We start from the raw sequence: 27,078 nt of genomic DNA on the forward strand, positions 1-27,078 counted from the left end.
CACGCAGGGGCAGTAACACATACACGCATTCAGTATACATTATTGTCCCTTCTTCCACTCAGTTCTCGAGAGTGTGTTGCAGTCTGGGGTGCTCGTGTCCTGGGACCTCCCGGACACGCGTGGGGCCCTTGGTCATCATCCACCAGCTGCCCGGCTGAGACACCTAGGCAGAGGAGTCACCTAGAGCTTCAGGGAAAATAGCCTGGTTTGCTCTCAACATCCCTCTTGTCATTATCTTCCACCCCCCAATACAGTTGCCGGCTGTGATCTGCTGCCTTTCAAGTTGGAATAAAATACATTACTTATGCAGCGAATGTTTTTAATGTAACAAAGCAAAGGAATAAAAATGCTTCACAACAGTTTTATTAAAAACAAATTCCCACAGTAAATACATATCCACTCGGTTTCTGGGAGCAAAATAGCCCAGGACATCACTGCTAAGTGCTCTGGGAAGTGCTTATAAATTACTCGAAATAAAAAACATTGTTGCCTGGACATCACGGATGAAATGCTGCAGTTTGTAATAAATTAACACAGAACTTTACTTCCCCTCCTCGAACAAAGCAGCCATTTGTCTGAATAACCCACATTCAGCTCTGAGTTATATTTCACAACTCCAACGGCATTCATTTGCAAATTATTCTGCAGTTTTAATGCTCAACTTTTAAATACCTTAAGAACTAATAAATAAAGCAAAGTAGAGCAAACAGTTGGCTTGTAGTTTAAAAACTGCCCTAATTTCTGCTTTTCCTTTGGCTTCCCCCCCCTTCAAAGTTATTTATTTATTTATTTATTTGGTAAATGGCATAAAGTTTCTCTAAACTACATTAAAAAAAAAAAAAAAAAGAAAAGAAAAGAAAGAAAGAAAAGGCTAAAACGTATCGGTGGTGGTGGTGAGGGGGTTATTCACACCAGAGAGAAGTTTCCGTAATGCCATTAACTGTGAAGGTATGTGACTAGTACTCATTTTACATTTTGAAGACTTTTCTTCTACCAATACTTTAATTTAGTGACAGAATAATTTATAACTATCTTTGAGGGTTTTCCCTTTGTGTGTAACTTTTGTCTGCTAGTCTTGGAATTGGTTAGAGTCCCCCCCACCCCACCCTCTTCTCTCTCTCTCTCTCTCTACTAGACTTTGTCCAGGGGGAAAAAAAAAAACTCAAAAGAGAAGTCATGTCACTTCCCTTGAATTATTTTGATTATAAAACAAAAACTCTGCAAGAAAACTCTTTTCAAACCTGTTCTGTAAAACAAAACGAACCGCTTTCCAGGTTCTTGAAAGAAAAATTTGATAGAAGCATTTATAGATTCAATTTGAGGTTTGAAGGTTATTTTCCTGGCCAAAAGAAGAAAAAAAAGAAAGAGAGGGAGGAAAAAAAAAATAATAAAGCCCGGTTTCCTTGTGTGGAGTTACTGGCTTTGTTGGATTTCTCTGCATTGTTTTAAATAAAGTCCAGTGTAGCCAATTGCACTGGATAAAAGTAATGTCACCATTTTCAGGAAGCGATTTGGGGAGGAAAACTCTTCAGAACCATATTATTTTCGGAAAAGTGCCTTATAAAATATTTTTATAAAGTAGGAGTTGAAATCACTTAAAAATCACTCTCTTTTATAAATCTGTTTGGAGAAAGCTCTTTTGATCCCCTCTTTCTTCTGATCCTCATCTTTTATTTTGCTTAGAGGTAAACAACATTTGCCTCATTTAAACAAAGGCATTTGCCATTGTGGTTCTTAAATAGTTTTCCAGTCACCCTATGGCAATTCATCACAAGGGATAAAATAAGGATACTTTGCATCCAAGACTTTTATCACCTCCCAGAAAATGTTTGTTGTTTTTTGCTTTGGGTTTTTTTTTCTTTCTTTTCTTTTTTTTTTTTTTTTTTCTTTCTTTACTCCCTCCCACCCCTACCTCCACCCCGAGCTGCGGGGGATTGTTTTAGGACGTTTCAAAGCCTTTTGTGAAGACACCAAAGTCCTTCTGCGGAGAATAAGAAATGCTTGATTACATGCACTGCAAAATGGGAGATATTCCCAAATTCCCTTTTAATTAAGATGTCTAAATAGCCAGTGCTTTGGAGAGAGAGATTTCCAAACAGTTTAAAAATAAGGAAACATTTAGAACTGCAACAGATACCCCGACCTCTCCCCGACCCTGGGGGGAGGCGGCCTGTCACCTGGGGGAGGTGAGGGACCTCAGTTAACTCCAGAAGAGTCAGAGGGAGGCGTGTCCAAGCCGGAGGCCGGCCTGCAGAGGCAATCACCGCGCTCCAGAGCTTTAAGAACGCCAGGGCCTTCGCTTAAGAGAAAATCGCATCTGTAGTGAGCCAGGTCATTCCTGCGAGTGCACACACCTTTGTCGTTTAAAAAAAAAAAAAAAATCACTCAGTGATTACTGGTTTGATACTATTTGATTCTCTGACCATCCAAGCCTGATTAAGAGCATTTGCTGAGGCCCTAAGGGCTTCATAGCTGGCCACCCATCTGGTGTTAGGCTGGAGTCCGTGAAAATCCCTCAGCTTAGCACTGAATATTCTTTTTAAAGACGTTTAAGTAAAAGGGCTGACATTAGCATATGTTCCCCCCAAGTGTCCTGTTGAACTTTCTGCCGGGCATTACCCCACCACGGGCTTTCTGGATGGTGTCCAATGAGAGATTGGCTTGGAACTGTAAAATTAGCCATCTGCCTATTAAAAATGTAACCAGCTGCATCCGATGAAACACAGTGACTATTGAAATGAACTCATCCGGGAGAGAACTCGCGTCCCCTGCTTGGACATTTTTCCAATCTACTGCTGGACTGAGACACTTCACAAGCAAAGAGGCTCCGTCCTTGTTTGGAGGAAAACCGCGTGACTCCAGAATGAAGAAGGAGGCTCGCGGGGTTGTTTCGCTGCTGAAGCTCTGGCTTTTCTCAGGGTGACTGGGATCTTGGGCACCGAATTCTCTGTGCCTTTGCTACTTGTTTAAAGCGCCCCCCCACCCCCAACACCACCCCCAACACCACCCCCACCACCCCCGCAGGAGAAAATAAAATATAAAATAAATGAGCGGGTCCCTAATATCTGTCCCTTCCTGCAAGATGCTGTATTCCAATATCCCAATATTCCATCCCAAATCCTGGGGCTTTCTCATAAACCTTCATCTCCGAGCCTCAGATCCTCTGAGCAGCGCATAAAAACTTAAAACGGAGAGCTGAAGCCATAATTACTCCTGCAAGAGCTACCATTTCAGCAGATAGTAGGCATTCTGTATTTACTACAAGGTCTGTTTATTAAAAATGAGAACTTTGAATAGCTCGCGCTATTTTTTTTTCTAAAGCCTAATGGAGCATTAAAAAATAATTCATTAACTAATTAACAGAACTGTGTTTATTTACAGTATAGAAAATGTTTCTATCAGGAAAATAACACACCATAATACAGCGTTGTGTTGACAGCAAAACATCTGCAGCTTCATTTAAGGCATTTACTAAGTGTCGAGGGAGAATCAAAGGATGTTTAAACAGCTACTTCTCTGCCTGTGATTTTTGTTTTTCTCTGTCGAGGTCACAGGCACCAGGATGCCCCTTGGGAAGCTGGAGCTGCTTTCAGGGGTGCTCCCCGCGATAATTGTGAGGCCACCGTGGAAGAGTAGATGTCACAGAGTCTGGCCTTGGGGCCAGCTACGGCCGATGGTCATGCACACGTCCTGACCCCCGTGTCGCCTGTCGCGGGCACCCAGCTCCTAGGCTGAACCACGTGCAATTGTCTCCTTTGTATATCAAAATTGGTCAAATAGTGACAGCTTCGGGTCTTTCAACATAACGTCTCCCATTTAAACTTACTATCCTCTCTCTCTCTCTCTCTCTTACTTATTTTACCATAGGCAGGATTTTTGCAAACACACAGTGACGCTCAGTCATTGTATGTATGTATGTATCAATTCATATCAATTCATACATTGATACATTTACCCCTTTGATACATTTGATGAACAAATGAATTGATACATTTACCCCATTCGTATCAGACTTTGAAATGCATTTTGCTAGCTTAATTTCCCCCAGTAGCTCTCTCCTCTCCACTGCCCGCATCTGAAACCCCTCAGGAGGCAAAGGCTATTCCGTTCCTCTGTAGGTATGATTTCCTTACCATCACCCCCAAAGAAACCCTAAGAAAGAGACATAGTAGCAACCGGGTGACGTGCACTTCAGGCGGAGGTATAAATCGCAACCTTTTAGGAGGAAAAGTTAGAGCTAGAGAGAAATTAGCGCCATAATCCCAGCAACAATGCCTGCAAATGTGATACTTGGAGAATGTGTCCTCCATTCACTTAGACCCCAAGCTCAGAATGGCCTCAGGATTACAAAATGAACCAGGAAAACAATCAGTCCCCATAACACAAGAGCTCGCAGTCCGAGTGTCTGCCTTCCTTGTAAGGATGCAATAATAATAGTGATGACGATGTTTGATTTCAACTCAGCGAAGCAGGGGCCAGCCTTGCTGCCTCTTTACGTAGAATCCTGGCTGTCTTGCAGACGTAAGGAAATCTCCTGTAGCAACTTCACTGGTTTCAGATGCAAACAAATTTTAAGAACTTTAAGCCACACAGTACAAACAGAATATATCACGGGTCTGTTTAAAATTAGATTAAGAAAAAAGAAGAAGAAGAAGAAAAAAACAGCTGGTTCAGCAAACCTCACTTACCAGGAAGCCGGAATTGTTTTAGGCATGTCCCTCTGGATTTATACACAGAGGGTTGTGTCATTTATATCTATTAACTCCCAACATTGATATCTGTGGTGCAATTATCCGAGTGTTGCCATCTCGTGCTATAAGGGGGTAAGCGAGGACCTTGGTTTGCTTCCCTGTTAGCGAGTCAGGGCTGGGGAACCATCGATGCGACCTCAAATCATCTTCCCTCTCCCCTAGCTCCAGTCTGAGCTCTATACTATTAAAGTGGGGTACCAAACAGCCGTTGTCTTGCATCAGCGTTCCTCTCCATCAGGACCTTGGAAGCTACTTAGCAAATGTGCCAGCACAGCCCAGTCTATGCTGGTGGCAGACATGGCGAGTGGATTACAGAGGTGGTCCTCGTGATCCTCAGAAAGCTCTCTACACCCGGGCTACAAATCGATCAGAATTGGCTCAACAAATGAAATCTGTTAACTGAAACTAAGAGATCCACGTGGAGACTAAATCAAGGCCTCTGTTCTCACTCTGCCCACTGTGGCCTCTGTAAACTGTATCCTACATGACCGACCCCTTCAATTGAGTGGGTTCGTTTTTCTTTTTGGCTGTTCTCTATCTGTGGGAGAAAGAGATACATGGAAGGCCCCCCTCCCAAAAAAAGCAAAAAACAAAAAACAAACAAACAAACAAACAAACAAAAAAACCAGCAAAACAGCACCTATGGAGGAATTATCAGGACCTATAACCTTCTAGGCTATTTCCTATGATGAGGTCACAATTAACCTCTACTCCACCTGCACTCCCCCTACCCCAGGCCTGGACTGTGCCAAATATGTAGTCTGACAACTGATGACCTAACCCAGATTTGTTTCTCTCAACTATACCCCAGGCCCAGGAGACTCAGACATTTCAGAAAGAATAAAGAAAAAACACACTACAAGAATTAAAAACTAAAAGTAGAAGAATGGTATCTTAGGGGTTTCACATCCTTGAACTGTATTAGCATTTTGGACCATGGAGATAATGCTCTACACAGTGTTCTGGGAGGGCACAACCCTGACATAGGACCTTCAATAGCTCCCTGTTACACACAAAACAGGTAGCCCAGGCACTTATCTGTGAAAATGACAATATGTTTCTCGATTTTTATCTCATGCAGTCTTGTGTCTCCACACCCTCTTCTACCCGATTATTCAGCCTCCGTAAATTATTGCTCTGCGCTATTTTCTATGTTCCTATGTCCTAGCGTTGACAGTATTCCAGGCCTGGCTTATGCTGTGTTCTAACTTCCACTTATCCCTCAAGCCCCAGTTTGAACGTTAGCCTCATCTGTGCCCAAGTCTATTGCTCTCTTCCCCAGGTATGACTTGTGTGATTGAGCCAGGAAGCAGAGTGAGGGTGAGTCCAGGCCCTGGATCAAGACTCCTGAGTTGGCGAGCCTTGCCGTGCACTTACTGTGAGTCTGTTGGCGAGTCATCTAATCTCTTTGTGCCTTGGTTTTCCCATCTGTAAAGTGGGGATAATAGCAACTAACAGAAGACTAAGAGAGCAAACACAGGCAAGGTGCTTAGAATGGCAAATCGTGTCAATGAATGCTAACTTTAATTTTCTAACATAATATTCCATTTCCATGTCTGCAAACCTCCTCCACAGAGTATGGGACCTTCCTCTGCTCCTCCTTGGACCCCCAGTTCCTTAGCCTGGAGCCTGACATGCTGTGGGCACCAGCCAAGGTTTGCTGAGTGACTGGTTACATAAAGAATAAGAGAATGGAGAAGGTGAGAAAAAAGAGGAAAGTCTTGGAAGGGTTGCAACATGGAGACCCATGCATCCTCTTCATACTCATATATTTTAAAAGGCTGCTGAAAATACAGCTTCTTAAACGTGAGCCTTACATACATGGTCATTCATCAATGCTAAGCATAGAATGATGATTTGTGTAGGGAAAAAAACCCTCCCTGGGTTTAATTTTTACCCCCTACAGTGAGGATAAGAGATTCAGTGAAACCTGATGCTAAATGTATGGGCTTTTTTTTTTTTTTTTTTTAAAGATTTTATTTATTTAGACATGAGAGACACACAGAGAGAGGCAGAGACACAGGCAGAGGGAGAAGCAGGCTTCTTGTGGGGAACCTGATGCGGGATCGATCCCAGGACCCCGAGATCATGACCTGAGCCAAGGGCAGAAGCTCAACCACTGAGCCACCCAGGCATCCCTGTTTGTTTGTTGTTTGTTGTTTTTGTTTTAATCAATCAATACTTGGATTGCCAGAAATCTAAACCACCCCCTGTCAAGCCAGGGGAGAGCATGGGTGCGAGGGAGTCTTGAGAAGGGCAGGGCTCAGGGTGGACAGAGGAGCGGCGGTCCTGTGTGTGGGGTAAGCCCCCCGTTAAAGCACAGGCTCTGGGTTTGCATCCCAGCCACAAAGCTGATCAGCCAGGAAACCGTGGGCAAGTCACTAAACCTTTTTGTCTTCAGTTACCTTGTCTATAGAATAGGGATAACGTGGCATGGCCTCCCGAGGTGGCCGTGAAGTGAAATGAGATAATCCCCAGTAAATCCCTAAGCACCGCACAAAATACCCACTTCATTATTCTCAAAGGAGGCATCTCAGAGGGGACGTTGGAGGCGCGGTTGGTGGGGCCCCGGGTGAATGGAACTTTCCAGATCCGAAGAGATAGGCTGGGATGTGTCAGAGGGAATTTGATGTTCAGAGGCAAGAGGGTGTGCTTTCTTCTCTCTGTTTGGATTGGCTTTTAAAACAGCACAACCTCCACTAACCTTAGTCGCAACACTGCACTGAAATGTTACTCCCAGGATTTGACATTTCCTTATTCTTCCTACTGCTGTTTTCTCCTTTGTTGCTTGGAAAATATGAATTAATGATGAATACTAATGAGCCCTGTGACAAGGCTAGACTCCACTAACGTCGGGGGCTTCGAGACTCGTGACACTTCCAGCAAGAGAAAGCATAAGGAATTCCTTTCCTGACTCACGGGGCCCAAATACTCATTTTCTCTCCCTTTCCTCCCATCCGATTCTTTTCTTTTAAAATTTCTAAAAGAATCTTCATGAAAACCTCATGAATGAGACTTTGAACTTGTTCATAAGATTTTATGCGTCTACCTAGAGTAGACACAAAATTGCTTTTTTTTTTTTAAGTACTGTTGCATTTATGAAAATCTTTCTGGATGACTTTTTATTGTTTTGTGCTTTTTTTTTTTTTTATTGTCTCTAATGCTGTTTCATGGAGTTTGGGGATTTGTGAAGTAGCCAACCAGAGGAAACTTCAATCACTGATATTAAATGTACAGTGACTTCCAAGCAGATGCCAGTTTTCCCTCCCTCTCCAATAAAAACAACAACAACAAAAAACCTCCAACAATATTAGTCTGCTGTTGGCATCAAAGATAATTTTTATGGCACGACAGGTACCACTATCTCAACACAATGGTAAATATTTCAGCATTAACAACCAAGGAGAAACCAGGAAAAACCATAATATTTTAAGATTTCAGAACTTTAGAATAAAGTCAGACATCGAATCTGGGTATTAGAAACATAGACTAAGTGTTCAACTCTCTTGGCTGATGTCAGTACTTGTGCTAAGTTTGCTTTGTGCAATCAACCAGTATTATAGTTAGAAACAGCTTCAAGGGAGAAATAATACCTGGCCAACGGGGTTATCTCATCACCCTACATTCCTTTATTCCTTTTCTTGGCTGCACTCTGTGGACCAGAGGCTTGGACATCTCTAACTCATAAGAAATGCCAAGAGACAGGGGCAGGCAAGAGCCTGAGGGCTAACCAAAGCCATCACAGAGCAGACCCTTACTTCACTAATGCTCCAGGGGACTCCCATGGAAACAAGGGCATTTCCCTGGAAATGAGCTCTAGTTCTAGAGGTGTGGATTCAGATCCTCACTAGCATGGTACCTATAGACCCCAAGACTCAGTTTGCATACCCGTAAAGTGGGGATACTGTAGAACCTCCTTCTTGTGGTTATCAGAAAGACTAATTAGGTAACACCCCTGAGGCGCTTACCATAGTGACCGGCTAATGGTAAGAGCTCAATAAGTGTTTGTTGGCATACACAGTCAAGCTACCCAGTAGCCCCTACTCATCGGAGGAAAACATTTTATCCAAGATTCAGTGGGAGAATGCAACTTTCTTGACAAAGAACCCCTGCATGCAGGGCATCTTCAAAGTAGAGCTAGAAGTGTTTTCATTTCACTGAAAGTGTGCTTAACAGTACTTCCTTGACTTCCTTTCACATTTCAAGTGCAGCCACTTATCACACCTCCACGTCTTTTTGAACAATTTCTTCATTAAATCATACATGACCTGTTAGCATGCACATGTATTCAGCAACAAATCCACCCAGAACCTCCCAATTCTGGGAAGTGGTTGTAGTGATAGGGCGGGGGGGGAGGTGGACCACCGTAATTTATGAACTGATCCCTGTCCTTGAGAAACCCATAGGCAAATGGGTTACAAAAGACACTTAAACACACAACAATAAGAGTGACAGTTTGAAGGGTGCTTGGGTGGCCCAGTTGGTTAAGCATCTGCCTTTGGCTAATGTCATGATCCTGGGATCCTGGGTTAACACGCATAGAGAGTGACTAGGCCCAGGCCATCCCAAAGTAAGGACTCAGCAAAAGGAGCCTTACAAAACTTAAACAGCTTGCCGAAATTCATATATTTGATTAGAGCTGAATCATGCTTTAAACCCAGGCGTGCTCTCTGCTGCTCACCCTAGTGACGGATCCAATATGGCAAACACCCAGAGGTCTGAGGAGATGGCTGTGAAAACGCACACCCGTCTGTCCTGCCTGGGAGGTTGGAAAGCTCACATGAAGTGATCTTTTTTTCTCTCTCTTTCCCTTCCCCCCTTCCTCTCTCCCTCCCTTCTTTTCCCCCTCTCCCTCCTTTCTACTCTCTCTTATTATAACAATGGCACAGACGCTCATTTATTTGGGTTTGATGCAATAGTAATGACTCAATATACACTTAAAAAAAAAAAAAAAGCCACAAACTCTTATGGGTCAGGAGACATGATCGTTTATCACAGCCTAAGATGTAGTCACAGATCACGTGACCGTGCTTCGGTCATGGCTGGTCTGACTCAGCCTGAAGCCAAGAGGAAAGCAAGTGTGGTTAATTAAGACTGCAGGGAATGTTTAGACTGTGTGCAACCGATACCCCAGCCACCGTCTCCATGTTTTCCTGGAGATGGAATTCTGCACAAAACGTGGGTATTACTGTCCTTCCTGAAATCCTTCCGGATATCGATCAGGGAGACAGTTGAGGGGAAGGACTTAGCACTTTTGAAATTATCGTAGTGGCACACTTGAAGGATGTTGACTGATGAGAAAAGACACGTAGAGGTTCTCAAATTATGCTTCTATTTACACTTCAGTTATGCCATTGAAATCTAAAGCTCCGCTCTCACAGGAAGAGAGCAAGCCTTGCGTCCCTTCGTGGACTCCACAGAACTTGGCTTCATGGCTTTTACACAGTTGACTCCCGTGGAGCAATGGTGACCCCAGGAATGAGACAGAGTGGGATTTTGTCATTATCTTTGATATAACAACAAAGTTCTCTCTTGACTTTTTGGTGAAGGATCCCAAAATAACAACATACTTATGAAATACAAACAGTTTTCTTTACTAATGACTTGGAAGCAGAGCAGAACCTATTGGGTAAACACTCTTTGAGGTTGCTTAGAGCTCTAAATACAAGGCAATTCACCCTCCTGCTGATTCTCCTCTCAGCTTCAGAAATAAAGCAATCGGTTGGCACAAGATGCTAAAACATAACGTATTCCCAGCTAGGGCTCATTACTGGGGTCCTCTACACGTCTAAGTGAAGTCTCCCAAGCAGGTTTGGGATGGGGGTAATTTCACAAACTCCTCCAAGATATTGGCGTGCTTGTTTCAGTAAGTGGAGAACTGTTACAACAATAATCTTTCCTTGGAGATTCCCAATGCGTGTCATTATGTTAAAGGATCCACAACAATAAAAATTTATTCAACTGCATTTGATGCATGATTTCCAAACATGTTTGGCCATAGAATTTTAAAACATATATTTATACATTAAATATATATTTGAATATACCTCTCTATCTTCCCTAGGTGTGCATCTGTAGAGAGATAGCTGTCTCCCCTGAAGAAGTGGTCTCTAATGAAACATATAGGATAAAATGCTGGTCTTGGTTGGATTGATTTGGTTGGATTGAACTCTGGGTCACAGGTGAGTGAGACTCTGCTCTCCAAGTAGCTATGTGCATGATTTGATGCCTGTGGGAGGCTTTGGCTGGCGAGAAGGTCATGTGCTAGTGCAAAGAGGAGAACCTTGGGCGAAAGTGGCTATGTTATGGGAGTGAAGAAAAATGTCAAGGCATCTTGAGTAACCACCACCAGCTCCCCACCCCCCACAAACACTGCCAATACTTACATGCCTCCCAAAGGGTTGGCTTTGAACCCTGAGGTAAAGATGGTTAAAACCAGAAGCTGTCTTCCTGAGCAACTCTCTGAGGTCCAGCCTTTGATTTGTTGACTCAGTGTCCAGGTGACAGAGCACAGGGCTGAGAGTAGGAAGCTCAGGAGAGCAATGTCCTCGTGGGCAGCTGGGGCCAAGGCTTGAGAAGGAGATCAGAGGAGAAGCCCATAAGTAGGCTTATTCCAGAGCCTATGGTCAACACCACCAGCCCTGAGGCTCCCCAAAAGAACTGCAGAGTGGCTGAAGGAAGCTGAATATCTCAATGACAACCAATTGTCAGGGTTCTATAAAGAGAGTTGCTCAGTCACAAGGACATTTTAGTTTTGCTTGTAATCTCTAAGACTTATCAGACTTTTTTTAGAAGACATTTTGACTTCATATGTAAAATATCCCAATCCAATCTTTTTTTACCCTCAAGCATGACTAAAATCAGACTAGATAATTTGGAGTTACTCTGTAAATACATGCTTTGTGCAACCCCTTTAGAATCACTTCATATACCCTCTTTCCCAAATTCTCTTAATTCTATTGCAATTGTCCATGACTAGCCATGTTTTCTTGTCCTCTCAACCTAAATGAGTGCTGTGTTGTGGGTGTCATGGTCATTGATGCTGTCATTCTGGCGGGACAGAAAGTAGGCATTAAGAGATGTCTAAAAAACAAAAACAAAAACAATCCGGGTGTGATGCTATGGAAGGGACCTGTGCTCTTGTAAGAAATATTTAACCTGAATATAATTGTGAGAAAATGGTCAGACAAATCCAGAATGTGGGCCATTCTGCAGAATCCTTCAAAGGAAACAGAGTCTTTGACCCTTCAAAGGACACAGTGAGATGAAGAAGAGAGGGAAGTGATGGAATTGTCTGAATTAAGAAAGATACAAACACGTAAGAACCAATGAAATGCAAGGAATTTGATTGAATTCTGGATTAAATTTTTTTTCAATAACTCAGAAGGACTTTTTAAAAAACTTTTTTTTAAAAAATTTTTCAGAAAACATGAGTATGGACTGCAAGTTGGGTAATTGTTACTGAATTAATAAATTTCTTAGATATGATAAGGGTGTTCTGGATGAGGGAAAGAATGTCCTTATTCTTGGGTGATGCCAGACAGATTAATGTGGTGAGGGGTGTATATTGTGATGTCTGGAAATATGTAGGGGTGTGTTTATAAGAGTGTGTGTGTGGGGGGGGGGTGGAGAGACGGAGAGGCTGTGAAGGTTACAAGATGGGAACAGTTGGATCTAGATGAAGAGATACAGTTGTTCATTTCTGCCATGTTTTCAATTTTCGTGTGAATTTTAAAACTTTTAAATTAAAAAATACTTTTTAAAAAGAAATTCACAAAAAGAAAAAGAAATGAGGAAATCATTCATGTGAAAAAAACAGTATAGCTTTCCTTAGGCCAGGTTTCCTGGTAAAATTATCTCTCCTTCTTTACATTGTGGTTCATGCAGGTATTTTATGTCTTTTTTTACAAAATAAAAAAAGTATCTAACGGGTGAGTACTTCTGCTGTCTCGCAATAAATGTTTCCCTTCTCTCAAATAACTCAATGAATTCAGAGACTCTCGTCCTTACCTTCTGAGAGCTCTACCAGATTGAGTTTTTCTGGAAGCAAGAGGTTGACCTTGCACATTATGAGTTAAGAAATGCTCCTGAGCTGGGTCTAGGCACAGATTTTGAATTCATTGTTTCAAAACCATGAATTAAGTTAGCAGAGCCAGTCTCTGGGTGGCTCAAAGGATTCAAGTTGAAAGGGGTGATCACTGACTTCCGTGAGATAACCTCACACTGTGAAAATGTTCCCAGAATGTCCGTTTGGATGCTCACATAGGAAGACCTCTGTGCCACAGTGGAGAAACTCCTTAGATAGATTTCTCAGAGGGGTAAGACCAGCTGGGTTGGACTGAGGGTCACCAGAGGAAAGGTTAAAAGAAACAGAGTCTTTGACCTAAGGAAGATAAGCTTTATGGAACACATGAGCACTGTTTCCAAGTATCCACGATACCAAAACATAGAATATGAGCTAGATGAATTCCCTGGGGCCCCAATACCTAGACATTAGAGACAGGTCAATTTTGAGTCAAGAACAAGGATGAGTGTTTTTAAAGGGAAGTGGCCAAAGATGGAATGGTGTGATGCCTCTGCAGGAAGTGAGGGCCCCACCAAATGAATTATGGAGAAAGGAGGCCACACAACCATTGGGTAAGACGCTATCTCTGAAATAATGGAAGCATCAGGAGAAGGAGTAACTGGAAAATCTTAAGATCCCCTTCTCCCCGGGCACATTTCTCTCTTCTTTCATCTCCCCAGAACAGAAACCAAGGACGATAACATTGGTCCCAAGAGCCTGCTCTCTGATGGGCTGTGTCCTTGGTTATTTGGAATAGCTTGGAACAGACCCATCAAAGCCTGTCACCTGGCACAGCAGGGTGGGAATAGGAGGCTAAGGTGCCCCTTGGGGAGCCTTCTACCCCTCAACATTGGTCTTTGTGCATTACCCCCTGATCACCAGGTATCTTAGACAGCCTGCTGAAAAGAATTCAGACACTCTCGAGCTCCCAGCGGGAAAACCTTGGAGCCCTGTTGTTGGAAATAGCTCCCAACCTGCATCTCAGGCAGGTATTTTTAGGTTCTGTCTTGAAGACACAGAAACTTTCATACATTTCAGCTTCTTTGTCTGGAGTCACTGCAACCCCAGACATGTCATTGAAATGGGGTATAATTGTGGTCTCCTCCACCCACCAATCTGAGTGAGTCGAAAAGAGCTTCCTGCTGTGCCTTTTCTGGCAAGGGAAAGTCAAAATGGATTTTTTAAAATAATAATATGTTGATCAAGAAGAGAAAAAAAAAAACCTATTGAGGAGAGGGGGTTCTGCATTTGGACTGATATGGAGAGCAAGGTTACCTATTATTTTGAAATCTGGTCTTAGTTCTCTCTTGCAAGCTGTAGAATTCAAGCTTGGAGGAGCTAATGTCTCACATTTGAGGTTAGGAAATAAAGATGCTTGGAATCATCTGAGTTAGATCAATGGCTGTTATTAATATGAGGCTCTCTGAGGAATAATTATAATTGTCAATCACTGGGCATAGCCTGACATTAAAAGGAGAAACCACAATGATGCAGGGCAGATCCGTGCAATTGGCAAGAGGCGAACGTTCTGCTAGTGCAAAGGAGCTGGGAGAAGGGAGGGTTGCATCCCCAAGGGGGCCTGGGGGCCTGGTTACCATTTCGTCCCGGGGCACATAGACAAAAGGGACCTAGGGGCTATGCCTCCTGGGAGCTCAAGAAGAACCGGCTCACGGTCTGACCTTCTACCTGTAGGGCAAGTCATCCCAAAGGTCTGAGAGGGCATTAGGTCCCTACAGCTCACATGTCCGTGGGAAGCAGCAGTAATCAAATCACCTCCGACAAGGTTATAGTCATCCCTGCCACCGGCGGATCCAGACAGCAGACTGGCCACGGTGCAGGTGGCAACGGGGAAGGGTGGATGTGAAGTTGGTTTAAATAGATGATGAGCCTTTTCACAGGAGAAAAATAGCAAGACATTTGCCCACAAGGTCCAGAAAGGAGATCACCAATGGTCAATTTTCTAAACTTAACTTGAAGGAAAAGGAAAGAACCTGCTCCAGGATGGGGGCTTTCCGGAGACTAAGGTGACAAGCAGAGCACCCCGCGTGAAGGTTTCCCCCAAGGGCCCCGCAGCCACGTGCAGCCCAAGTCCAGTTTACATAGACTGGAAATAGGACCAGTTATGCTACTGACAGGGCTCAGGGCCAAACAGAAACGTCGGACCCCGAGTTCAGAAATGGTTGAGATTTTGGGAAGGGCAACAGTAGGGCAGTCAATCCAGGGCAGGGCCCTTCTGAGAGCAAGTGCAGCCACCCGCTCAGGAAGCCCACTCGGATTAGAGGGCAGACCCCTGCCCCATGGTCACAGAGATCAGGAGCAGTAGGAGACGCAAGGCCCAATTCAAATCACGAAGAGACTCTTCAGCTGTTGCTGGGTAACTGGTAAGGAAAAGTCAAAATGGACTTTTAAGTAATAATATGTTATACTATCAAGTATACTATATATACTATGATATATAACATCAATATATGTTATAATATCAAGAAGAGAAAAAAAAAAATCGAGGCAGGGAGCTCTGAATCTGGGTATATGAGGCCGATGGTTATGCTTCTAAAAGTGTATGTTGCCTCCCAAGGTTCAATTTTTAATACATGGCATTTAATCCAGAAATCCCCTGATCCTAATAAAGCTTCAGATTTCGCACACACACACCCCATGTGTGCATGTAGAAGCTAATACTTCCCCACATTTACTGATGTAGGAAGGATCTATATCATAGGTTTGATACTAAAAGTTTTTAGTTGTTTGTTTGTTTTTTAATTTATTCATGAGAGACAGAGAGAGAAAAAGAGAGAGAGAGAGAGAGAGAGAGAGAGAGGCAGAGACACAGGCAAAGGGAGAAGCAGTCTTCCCGCAAGGAGCCCAATGTGGGACTCGATCTGGACCCCGGGATCACACCCTGAGCCAAAGGCAGATGCTCAACCGCTGAGCCACCCAGCCACCCCTAAAAGTTCTTATTTCATCTTCACAACAGCTCTATAAAGAAGGAACCAGTATTACCTGTATTTTAAAGATGAAGGGGCTGAGGCTTCGAGGGGTGAAATGTGTGGCTCTACTTCAAAGATCTGTAAACAGAGTGGGTAGCTACTGAATTTTGATCTGGATTCTTTAAAAAAAAAAAAAGATTTAATATTTTCATTTGAGAGGGGTGGGGAGCACACAAGCTAGGGGAAGGGCAGAGGGAGAGGGAGAAGCAAACTCCACACTGAGCAGGGAGCCCGATGTGGGGGCTCAATCCCAGGACTCTGGCAGATGGTTAACCGACTGAGCCACTCAGGCACCCCTTGATGTAAATTCTTAACCTCTGGGCAATGCTCCCTTCTATGGAAAGCACTGGCTCATTTTCTTCTCATGCCAACTATATAGAGACGTCAATTGACAATCAAGGGGGGAGACTCGCTCTAAAAGTTAGCAGGCCAGTCAGTACCTGAGCTCAGAGCTCCATCATTGAACAAAGGGGAAGATAAAGGGGCATGGCCACCAAAAATACTCTTGACTGTTCATGCAGCTACCCGAGGACCCAGAGCTAGCAGGGACCTCCCCGTGTCACATGACCCACACCCTCTGGCAGGGTAGGATCGAAGCCAGGCAGAAAGACCAAAAGAAACAAATTGCAAAGCCTACAGGGAAGAGACCACCACATGAATACCTGTAAAATCCTTTAGGTTCAAACTATGTTTTGCAAGAGCCAGAATTCGGAGGGGGGGTTGGGGACCCCAGCCCGGCAGATTGTAAAAGTTCAGAGCTGAGCAGAGAAGTGGTTTCAAGCTAGCTTTTCATAAAAAGCAGAAAAGCATAGAGGGAAAGTTAATTAAGTCATAACTGAGTTGCAGAGAAAACTTTGCTTCTCGTGGGAAGGAAATTACACTGGGTTGGAAGCCTAAGCCGGGGAACATGATGTGGCTCATTTTTACATCTTTTCCTTTTCAACATTGGTTAGAAAGATCAGGGAATAAGGAATAGAAAGGAAAAGTGTCTGAGACTCGCAAGTAGCTTACTCTCATGAAAGGAACTGATTTGGGTTTTTTTTTTGTTGTTGTTTGTTTGTTTTTGCTTTCTTGCAGTCAGGTTGACAAATACTGTTGTAAGATATCTAAGGTGTACAACAACTTTAAAAGTATCACTGAGGCAATGACAAATCCATCACCTCACATAGTCACCCTTTTAAAAACCATTTTGGTGAGGGGGCACCTAGGTGGATCAGTGAGTTAAGTGTCTGACGGGCTCAGGTTGTGATCTCGGAGTCCTGGGATCAAGCCCCATGTCAGGTTCCACATTCAGCGGGGAGCCTGCTTCTCCCTCTGCCCCTCCTCCCTGCTCGTCGCGCTCGCTCGCTCTCTCTCAAATAAATAAATAAAATCTTTTTTAAAAAAACCTATTTTGGGGGATCCCCGAGTGGCTCAGCGGTTTGGTGCCTGCTTTTGGCCCAGGGCGCGATCCTGGAGTCCCAGGATCTAGTCCCGCGTCAGGCTTCTGGCATGGAGCCTGCTTCTCCCTCCTCCAGTGTCTCTGCCTCTCTCTCTCTCTCTCGATGTCTATCATGAATAAATAAATAAATAAATAAATAAATAAATAAATAATCTTTAAAAAAAAAAGAAAAAACCTATCTTGATGAGAACATCAAAGTTCTACTCCGTTAGCAAATTTCAATTAGACAGTACAACGTTATCAACTGAGTCACTGGGTTATACATTAGATCCTCAAGACTGTGTATCTTGTTGCTGCAAGTTTTACCTTTTACTCCTTTGCAGTCACTTTCCTACTCTCTGTAACAGTTTGGCTTTTTAAAAAATTTTTTAAACATTTTATTTATTCATAGAGACACTGAGAGAGAGGCAAGAGAGGCAGAGACAAAGGCAAAGAGAGAAGCAGACTCCCTGCTGGGAGCCTGATGTGGGACTAGATCCCAGGACTCTGGGATCACGCCCTGAGCCGAAGGCAGAAACTCAACCACTGAGCTCCCCAACCATCCCTAGCTTTTTTTTTTTTTTCAAGTTTTGAAAGGAACTGTTTTATCAGTAATGAATAAGAACCAAGCAGAAGCCTGCTCAGTGTGAACATAGGAGCTGGAAGGAGCACATATGAGCCAGTCTGAAAAGAAAATCAGCCTGTGGGCTCAGGGCCTCAGCAGGTGTGGGAAGTCTTCCCCACTGCTTTGGGGAAACTTCTGTCTGCTTTGGATATTTCTGTCAAAGAACTTCTCCAAGGCAGGAGTTACTATTCTATTGATCTGTGTATCCTTTTGAGCTTTACCTGCCATGTAGGAGGCTCCTTAAGTTGAACTGGAAAAGGTTGGGTAGTGGGAGAAGGTGATTATTTGGGATCCAACGATTTCCTTTTTTTTTTTTTTTTTTTTTTTTTAATCTTGCTCTCTATGTTATTTTGACTTCTACTTGTAGGCTGAAAAGAGTTGTTTGAGATTTTTAAGTGACTGTTACTGTCACTTTAATAAAACATTATATCTATATAGAATGAAAAGAAACATTTGATCATTGTATACTCTTTCTATGTCTCCTGATTATCCAGGCCTGGAGAAAAAAAAAAAAACAAAACAAACATATTCATGAGCTAACCAGCAATGCCATTTCCCCAATAGCTTCTGAAATATCAAACGTGGCTAGTGAGAGGAATATCCACTCTCTGTCTTGTGTGCTTTAAACAATCCCCCCAAAATGGAAATATGGTCAGTAAGAGCAAATGGCACTGCCTCTTTTAATTGTAGATCCTGGGACATTTAAAAGATGTAGAGTAAAAATTATGCCCTGACACTTAGTGTCAGAGGCCCTGTTCTATAATTGCATTTATTTCTGTTCATCCCAGGAAAGCTGCTGGCTTCATTTAATCCACACATTTATATCAAGCATCTATTGTGTGAGATGGTAGTTCTCTGCTCTGGTGTTAACCGGGTCTCTACCGTCAAAGGTGGGTCTCTCAGCATCAGGCTCAGCTATTTCAAAGGAGTTCCGGCGCTGACTTGCCCAACACTCGCAACAGCGAAATAGCCAGGGAGAAGCCAGAGCAGGATCCAAATGGGTGCCTGCTTCCACCACTGTGTGCACCGCCACCCCAACAAGTGACTGTTGGATCCCTCCAATCCTTGTTTTTCCATTCCAGATAGAGAAGATTGGGACAAAAGAGAAGGAAAATCGGGAGCATGGAGAGAGGGCAGCCCAGCGTGCATGGCTAAATGTCAGGTTGTACAGGAGAGTTATAATTAAAGTCCAAGATGACAGATAACTATAAAATCAGATTGGTTGCTTTCCACATGGAAGGAAAACATAATGTTGTCGTCCAACCCAAGCTTTTTTGTAAATTGAAATTACAGTTTTATTTGGAGCTATTTTTAAAGGTCCATTAATTAAAAATTGGAAGCCATGCCAATGCAAGAGATACCATAAAAGGTGTTAGATTTAATGATCACCAAGGACTATAATTAAAAGATGATGTTATCTGAATATCAAACGCTCTAAATCTATGTTTGTTTTTTTATTGAAAATAAACAAATTCAGGAGCAAAAAAAAAAAAATAGAAAAGATATGTGCAAAATGTAATGATAATGGTTGACTTCTAAACAGCCAAGGAAATTATAGTCATCATGTGTGGGAAAAGAACAAACACCTCTTAATTGCATTTCATTATAACGTACCTTTCTCTGCTCAGTTGTATATATTAATTATAAAAATCGTGCTGCAGAGCAGAGAGGCTCTACAATAGTTTTTTCCCCCCTTCCTCCCTTAATTCTGTCTGAAGCAGGATGGAAGAACAATGTCGTGTGTCATCTGCAGAAAGAGCTTTCAAAGACAAAATCATAAGAAGAATGAAAGGCTATTATATAAAAAAGAAAAAAAATGCTTTGATTTCACAGATTTTCTACTTATTAATGTTTAAGGTTATCTGCTCTTTTAGAAAAGTATCTTCTCATATTGTTTTGTATGTGTATGTTCCGATAACAGCACTTTCTGATAACTGTATCACATGGCATATGCATTACGTAGACAATTGTTAATGGAAGTGGGGAGTGGGTGGCAAGCAAGCATTATTATGGAAAGATGCCATGCAGGACTTGAGGGATTTTCTAAGATGAGGCAAAAGAAGAAAGTGATGGGTTGGATTTGAGGCCCATGCTCTGATGAGGATAACTGGCTGTTCCCGGTTTCTACAAAGGGCAAGGATGGCGATGATGGGTTTGAGCTACAGTAAGAAAGACTCAGTGTAGGCATCACAAGGACTTTCACACTGTTGGCATTTTAACATGATGGAACGGGAGGGATCATCCAGAGTGGAGTTTGCTTTATCAGTGATCTGCTGAAACAAGCGAGATCCATCTGATTGAAGCAGGTTAAGGTGTGTTTCTAAAGAGAAGCAGAGATCTTAACCTGGGTTTTTAATGTTATGAGCATCACTGCAGTTTTCCGGGCAGAGATTCATAACTTACCAGACTGTTGGCTGAATCTGTAATCCAGAAAGATTTAAGAACTACTGTTCTAGGCCCTTGGCAGTCGATGTTTGGTGCATGGACCAGCACCGGGAGCTTCCTGGACTTGCAGAATCTTGGGTCCCACCTCGGACCTACGGAATGGCACTTAAGCAAGATCCCCAGGCGCTCCAGGTGCACTTTGAGACGTGCCAATTTAGATGATGACGACAATCCATGCTCATGTGTGGTGCTGGAGAGCCAGAGCTATGTTTCTCCATCCACACAGGCTCAGGGTCTATCCTGGGCTCTGCCACTGACTATGTGATCTTAGCCCATAAGGAAGTGGTAACAGTATCTTCCTTATGTAAGAGTTCTGAAAATTGAATGAAATAGTATGTGGAAAGCATTAACAGAACACGTGGCCCATAGAAATCACGTAATGACAGTATTTCCTGGATTTTTGTCAGATTCTGGAAACCATTCGTGATATCAAATATGTTTTGATCTATGTTCTCAGCCAGGGACAATTTTGCCTCCATCCCCAGAGGAAATCTGGCAATGTCCAGAGACATTTTTGATTGTCTTGACCTTGCAGGAGGGGTTACTGGCATGAGTAGGTAGAGACCAGGGATATTGCTAAACATCCAACAGTGGACAGGGCAATCCCTTACGAAAAGTATTATTGGATGCAAAAATCTCAATAGCTCTGAGATTGAAAAATTCTGATTTAAAAGGAAGGGATAAGAAATTGACTTGGTAAGGTGCTAAGACAGAATTAGGATTCTACAAGCACTTGAGAGGTGACTTGTCACTTTAGCTTTTAAATTGAAAAGCAAAAAAGAATTGCCACCTTCAAACATGTCAAAAATCTGAGTTAGGTTTCTACAGAGATTTCACCAGTAGGACAGTAGCAAGCAGTTACTGATCAATCTACCAATATTAGGACCCCTCCCACCTCGTCCCGTCACTCGTATCTCATCACCTTGTTTCTTTTCTTTGGAATACCCTTCGTGTTCATGAATTATTGTTTGCTTATGGTTTGCTTGATTCTACTCTGCCTTCCCTGGAGGTCTGGGGAGGAGAGCTTTTGTCTGCCTGAATCTCGGATCCCTCACCCCTCGCCTGGCACAGATGGAGCTACTGCAGTATTCCTGCTCCATGAGTATAGTTATGCAGGCTTGCCTTGTAGATAACAGTAAAATATACTGGACAGTGTCATATGCCTGTTCTCCTGGTTTCTCTGTCCCTTTTTAAAGACTTAGACAAAAATAGAATAAAAATTGAGTTTGAGTTATTTTGGAATCTCATAAGGATTCCCAGAAATGAGATGAGATAAAAGAAAAAATATATATACAGATGCACTCCTACCTGAGTAGCCCACCCAGTAACATGGTGGAGACAGCAGGTTTTTGTACTTTTATTTTTAAGAAAGGAGGAAAGCTGATGGACTCTAGAGTCAGGCAGAACTGAATCCAAAGTAGCATCACCATTTACTAACCATGTGACTTTAATAAGTTATCCATCTGCTCAAAGCTTTAGTGTTTTCATCTTTAAAATGGGACCAGGGCACCTGGGTGGCTCAGTCAGTTGGGCACCTGACTCTTGATTTTGGCTCAAGTCATGATCTCAGGGTCATGGGATCAAGCCCTGCATCAGGCTCCGTGCTCAGCATGGAGTCTGCTTGACCTGCTCCCTTTGCTCCTCTCCTCAACTCTCTTTCTCCACACCTCCACTCTTTCTCTCTTAAATAAATAAATAAAACCTTTTTAAAAAGATTTAAAATGGGACTAGTCATTGGAACAAACTGGGAAGCTTTGAGAAAACTTTTCTTTCTCTTTTGAGAAAGGAAACCACACAACCTTTCAACAAATATTGACTGTGGGCCTACTGTGTGTAGAGCCCCGTACTAAACATTAATGAGTGTAAGCCACTTGGTACAGTGCCCGGCATAGAAAACTTGGGACCAGCCACAGTGTTGACCCTCTTCTGTCAAGTTGAGTTCATGAAGTCCCAATCAGCGATTCCTGGCTTTTGGACTCCACTGTTACCATTTGAGAGAGAAATGGTGTGTTGAGAATCATGCCATCTTGGAACCCAGTGAAACAAAAGAAACAAAGCATGGGTTAAAATAGTTTATCAGCCAATTAAAATGTGCTTCACCAACTCTTTGAAATTAGGTGGGGAGTGGGTGTCTGCCTGGCTTAGTCAGTAGAACATAAGACTCTTGATCTTTCAGGGTTGTGAGTTCAAGCCCCACATAGAGTATAGTGATTTTTTTTTTTTAATTTTAAATAAGATAAAATTAGGTGGGAGGGACACAAAGTAATCTGGCCAAATTGATGGCTGCTTTAGGAATTTGAAATGAGGTGTTTTGTGAAAGATGTTTATCACTGTGTTAGTGCCGATATCTGAAAAGTAGACCTAACCTAAACATCTAAAGAAATGGGGAATCATTTGGAAAATTGAGAAAATCAATGCAATGAAATTCTTTTTTGACATTAAGAAATTAAAATTACATAAATCTACGGAAGATACAAAAAATGTTTACATGTATAATGCCTGTATGAAAAACCAAGCTCTCTGATCAAACTGTCCAAGATAAAATGCAAGAAATGAATAGAATTATATTAGAGTGGTTGAGTGCATGCCCTGTTCACATTTTAGCCAAAATCATCTCTGATGCCTCTAAAACTTCTTTTTGGTTAAAAAAATAACATCTATAATAATAATTAAATAAATACTTCAGTGCTAGATTAATGACTAAGAATTTTCCTATTTTGGAAAAAAATACTCTCAGGAAGGTCCCAAAAAGGGGGAGAAATAAATAAAAACACATTGGAAACATTAAATATGGCCAGTGGGTAAGCTGTAATTACCTAGCGCCTAACAGTTTGAAACAGAATGTTATACAGATGGTCATTTCCGTGCTTAACTATAGGGAAGAGAAGCAGGTACTTGGTCTGTGAGGGGAGGAAAGGAAAAGATTGTACTTTGAAAGCAAGGATTCACTAGGTCAGTTTTCATCTACCTTCATAGCACAACCAGATTCTAGACTACGGGTCTGCTCACAGAGCAAATCTCAATGTTCAGATGCTCACTCACTGAGGTCACAAAGATGTGTTTTCAAATCCCTGCTTCACCTCTTCCTTGCCGTCGGACTTTGAACAAGATGCGTACCTTGTCCAAACCTCCATCTCCTCATCTGTAAAATGGAAATAATATTCCTCATTCCTGCGCTGTTTAAAAGATTAAATCAAATCCAATTAAACTGGACTCAAAGTATATGTGCAATACCTAATGCTAATTCGTGCTCAGTAAGTATCTGTTAATTATAGTCTTAATATTACTATTCTAAGAGATTGCTCTCACGCTCTGTCTCATTCTAAGCTGTGAGCCAGGTTGTGGGCCAGGATGTTTGGGGTGTTTGGATGAAGAGCTCTTCTTTGGCTTTATCCTCTCTTTCAAAACTCCCAACCTCTGAGTTTCCTCCCATTTCTAATTGCTACTCCAGGAGCTGTGACAGCCTTTCCTGTTTGGTAGTTGATGAATCAATCAAAAGATGCTTTTGTGATGCAGTGATTTGGGGGTTGCTGAAGTGCCTGATGGAATGTGTGACACTGACAGCTCCCTAGGGAGGTGGGGAGTGAGATTTGATGCATTTACCATGGGATGTTCCCAGGGGGTGCCAAACAGGTGCCCCGACCCCAACCTAGCCGGGATAACCATCTAGCAAGCTGGGTAGACACTAGTTTCTATGGTAATGGTTGTTGTGTGACCAATATCTCAACAATCCTGTTTTTGATACCCACAGCATTGCTCTCAATCGCCCACTGCGCTGCTCTCCCTTGTCCTTCTTCTGCCAATCATTTCTGTTCAAAACGTATCCCTACCTCGTGCTGCCAAAGCTCTGTCCTCTAAAAGAAGGCAGATCTAGTTGTCTGCTCAGCATGCTCCACATAAGGACTCAACACCCAACAACAGTTTATTGAGCAACTTCTCTATAGAAACATGCAGATTATAAAATAGGAGTCTCCCAAAGCAGTCTGCAATTCAGATTGATCCCTGAGTGCCTACTGGGGGCCAAGCACAGTTCTACAGAATGAGCAGGATGAACAGAGAGGAATGAGTAGGTGTAAATATCAGCAAGTACCATCCAGACTTTAGAGAGCTCAGAGTTGAGGTGGGGGACGTGACCATATTTATGTTTCAAGATGATGCAGGAGCATTAATAAAGGCTGATCAAGGTGTGATCAGAGTCTGGAGCCTTCACTGAGGAAGAGGCATTCTGATTATAGGGGCAGGTGAGGAAGTAAACTGGGGGTCAGGCCCAACACCACGTTGGTAGGAGAAGTTCTTGAGTGGGACGTTGCAGAATAAGAAGTTTCTTTTTTTTTTTTTTTTTTAAGAAGTTTCTCAGTGGGGAGAAGAAGAAGAAGAAGAAGAAGAAGAAGAAGAAGAAGAAGAAGAAGAAGAAGAAGAAAAAGAAGAAGAAGGAGGAGGAGGGGGAGGAGGAGGGGGAAGAGGAGGGGGAGAAGGAGGGAGGAGGAGGAAGGGGGAGGAGGAGGAGGATGAGGAGGAGAAATGGCATCCTTGGTTAGGGAAACTGTGATCATGGGCAAGGCCAAATACATCAGGTACAAGGAATGAGGGAAAATAGACAAGTGTGGCAAGGATATTGATTTTATGGGCGAAGGCAGTGGGGAATAACACTAATGCATCGATCATATCAGCCATTATAATAACACCCAGCATTTATTGAGTACCTATTTTTTTCTAGACTCTACAGTAGATACTTTATTAATAAAAGCATATCTGTTAGTATGTGTTGGGGACTATCTGGGCTAAACACTTCACATGAGTTTACATCACTAGATAAATCAGCCCTGTTATCTGCTAGAGACTTTTGTTTTCCCGCTCGGCCTCTGAGCAGAGATTTATAATATGCCGATCCATTCTCCATGCAGCACAGTGTGTGAATACATGAGCTCTCAGTTCCAGTTGCACAATGGGCTGGGCTATGACCCTAGGCAAGTTACTCTCTTCTGCTGAAATCCAGTTTTCTCATCTATAAGATAAGATGCAGTTGAATCAAGGCCCTCACCAGGTGACTGGGAAGAGTAAATGAAAGACTACCCGAGAAGCACTTAGTATGGGGCCTGGCCATGCTAATCACTTCAGAAATGTTTATTAGTATTAAGACTCTACCACCGGTTCACTGAAGGCTGTATGGACATCCTGAGGTCGAGAAAAGACACTCCATTTCCTGGGTTTGCCTTCTACCACCTGGCACATTCACCCTTTCTCCAAATCATCAGTGGAAGGGCTGTGCCTGATGCCTTGAATGGTACCTCAACTCCAAAATGCCCATTTATCAATGCCTTACTCAAGTAACCCTCCTCCAGGACACCTTGATGGACGACTTCAACCCACAAAGCTCATCCCCTCCACTGACCGCCCACCTGTTGTTCATCCTTGGCTGTTCACTCTTACATGAGGTGATACAAGAGAAGGCAGCATGTCTCCATCCTCTGGGCCCTCAGGTAGTTGTGGGGTGGAGGTGGGGGTAGGCGTGGGGTGTCAGGAAGCTTCTGGCAGTGCACTGGTTCACCCTGTATCCGTAAACACCCAACCAGTCGACAACCCCTCATCCTTTCCTTACTCATCTTCCCGCTTGACTTCCCTGTCAAGCCTGGATCCCCTCTCCCAAGACCACTTTCTTCTTGAAAACTTTATTGTTCTGATGAAAACCTGCCACAACGCATCTTTCACTGTCTCTTAATTCCATATCTCTACATTTTAAGGTGTTTGGGGTTTAGGGCTTTAAAAAAAATTTCATCAAGTATTTAAATCAATCTCGCTCCTCTTTATTGATAGAAACTCAAGCCTGCTGATTAACTTTTCAATCAAAGCTGCCTACAACACGCACGCTGGTGCAGGCAACAAAGATTGCAATTTGGGCGAGAGCTAAAGTAATGATGCAGCTGACTTCCTCGGCGCTTCTAGCTGCCCCTCTTAAAGCAGTGAGCAGTTCAGGGTTGGCCTCAATTTCCTTGCTCAGAGTGACTGCTGACGGAAAACCCTGCCACTGCCCCTAAGTTTCTTACATGCATCTGGGTTCCCTGAAATTTCTGGAACATACCTACTATGTGCAGAGCTGAGGCTGGAGGAAGCTGCACATTTGAAAGGAGGAAAAAAGAAAGAACAATAGCATTTTTTCTCTTTTTCCCCTACTCTTTTGAGAGTTGATTAGTATACCTTTAATATAATCACAATCCTGTACTATATAGATGGATAGAGATACAGAGACGGTCTTTTTTTTTTTTTTTTTTTTTGTATGTACGAGATATCACTCAGAATGCTTACCCAGAAATGCTAAAGGAGAAGTGGAGGGAAACAAGAGTGATGATAATAATAATGATGATGATAATAATTAATAATAGCTAACCTATGTCTCCCACTCACTATGCGGCCGACTCTGGGCTGAATCTGTCTGATGGCATAGCCTTCACTCAACCCTCTATGTGTATATGGAGAATTATTTTCCCCCTATTGCCATTGAGCAAATGGAGCCTAGAGGTGTCAAGGAGCTTGTCGAAGTTCACACAGCCAGTAAATGGCCAAGGAAGTAATCCAGGCATCCTGACCCAGGAGGTCACACATGAATTCATGGGATCTGTCTTCTGTCTCTATCAGACCAAGAACTCATGGAAAGAGACAGTTTTTGTTTCCTTTATAGTTGCCTACAAGTCTGGCACAGGGTAGGTGCTCAAAAATGTTCAAATCAGCAGTTCTTTCCATAACTGTGTCTAACTGGGGCCAGACTAGATGTAGATCGCAAGGATAAG

At 42.8% G+C, this 27,078-nt stretch overlaps 1 long non-coding RNA gene across 1 annotated transcript; it reads left to right on the forward strand.

Moving 5' to 3' along the window:
* The first annotated feature begins 811 nt into the window (after positions 1–811).
* LOC140633027 (uncharacterized) lies at positions 812–24,732 on the forward strand. Its single transcript, XR_012030661.1, has 4 exons — positions 812–948; positions 6,034–6,129; positions 10,816–10,933; positions 24,640–24,732. It is a non-coding gene; the product is annotated as an uncharacterized lncRNA (long non-coding RNA).
* Positions 24,733–27,078: the final 2,346 nt, after the last annotated feature.

This window comes from Canis lupus, chromosome 5 (assembly GCF_048164855.1).
Source record: "Canis lupus baileyi chromosome 5, mCanLup2.hap1, whole genome shotgun sequence".
Taxonomy (NCBI): Eukaryota; Metazoa; Chordata; class Mammalia; order Carnivora; family Canidae; genus Canis; species Canis lupus.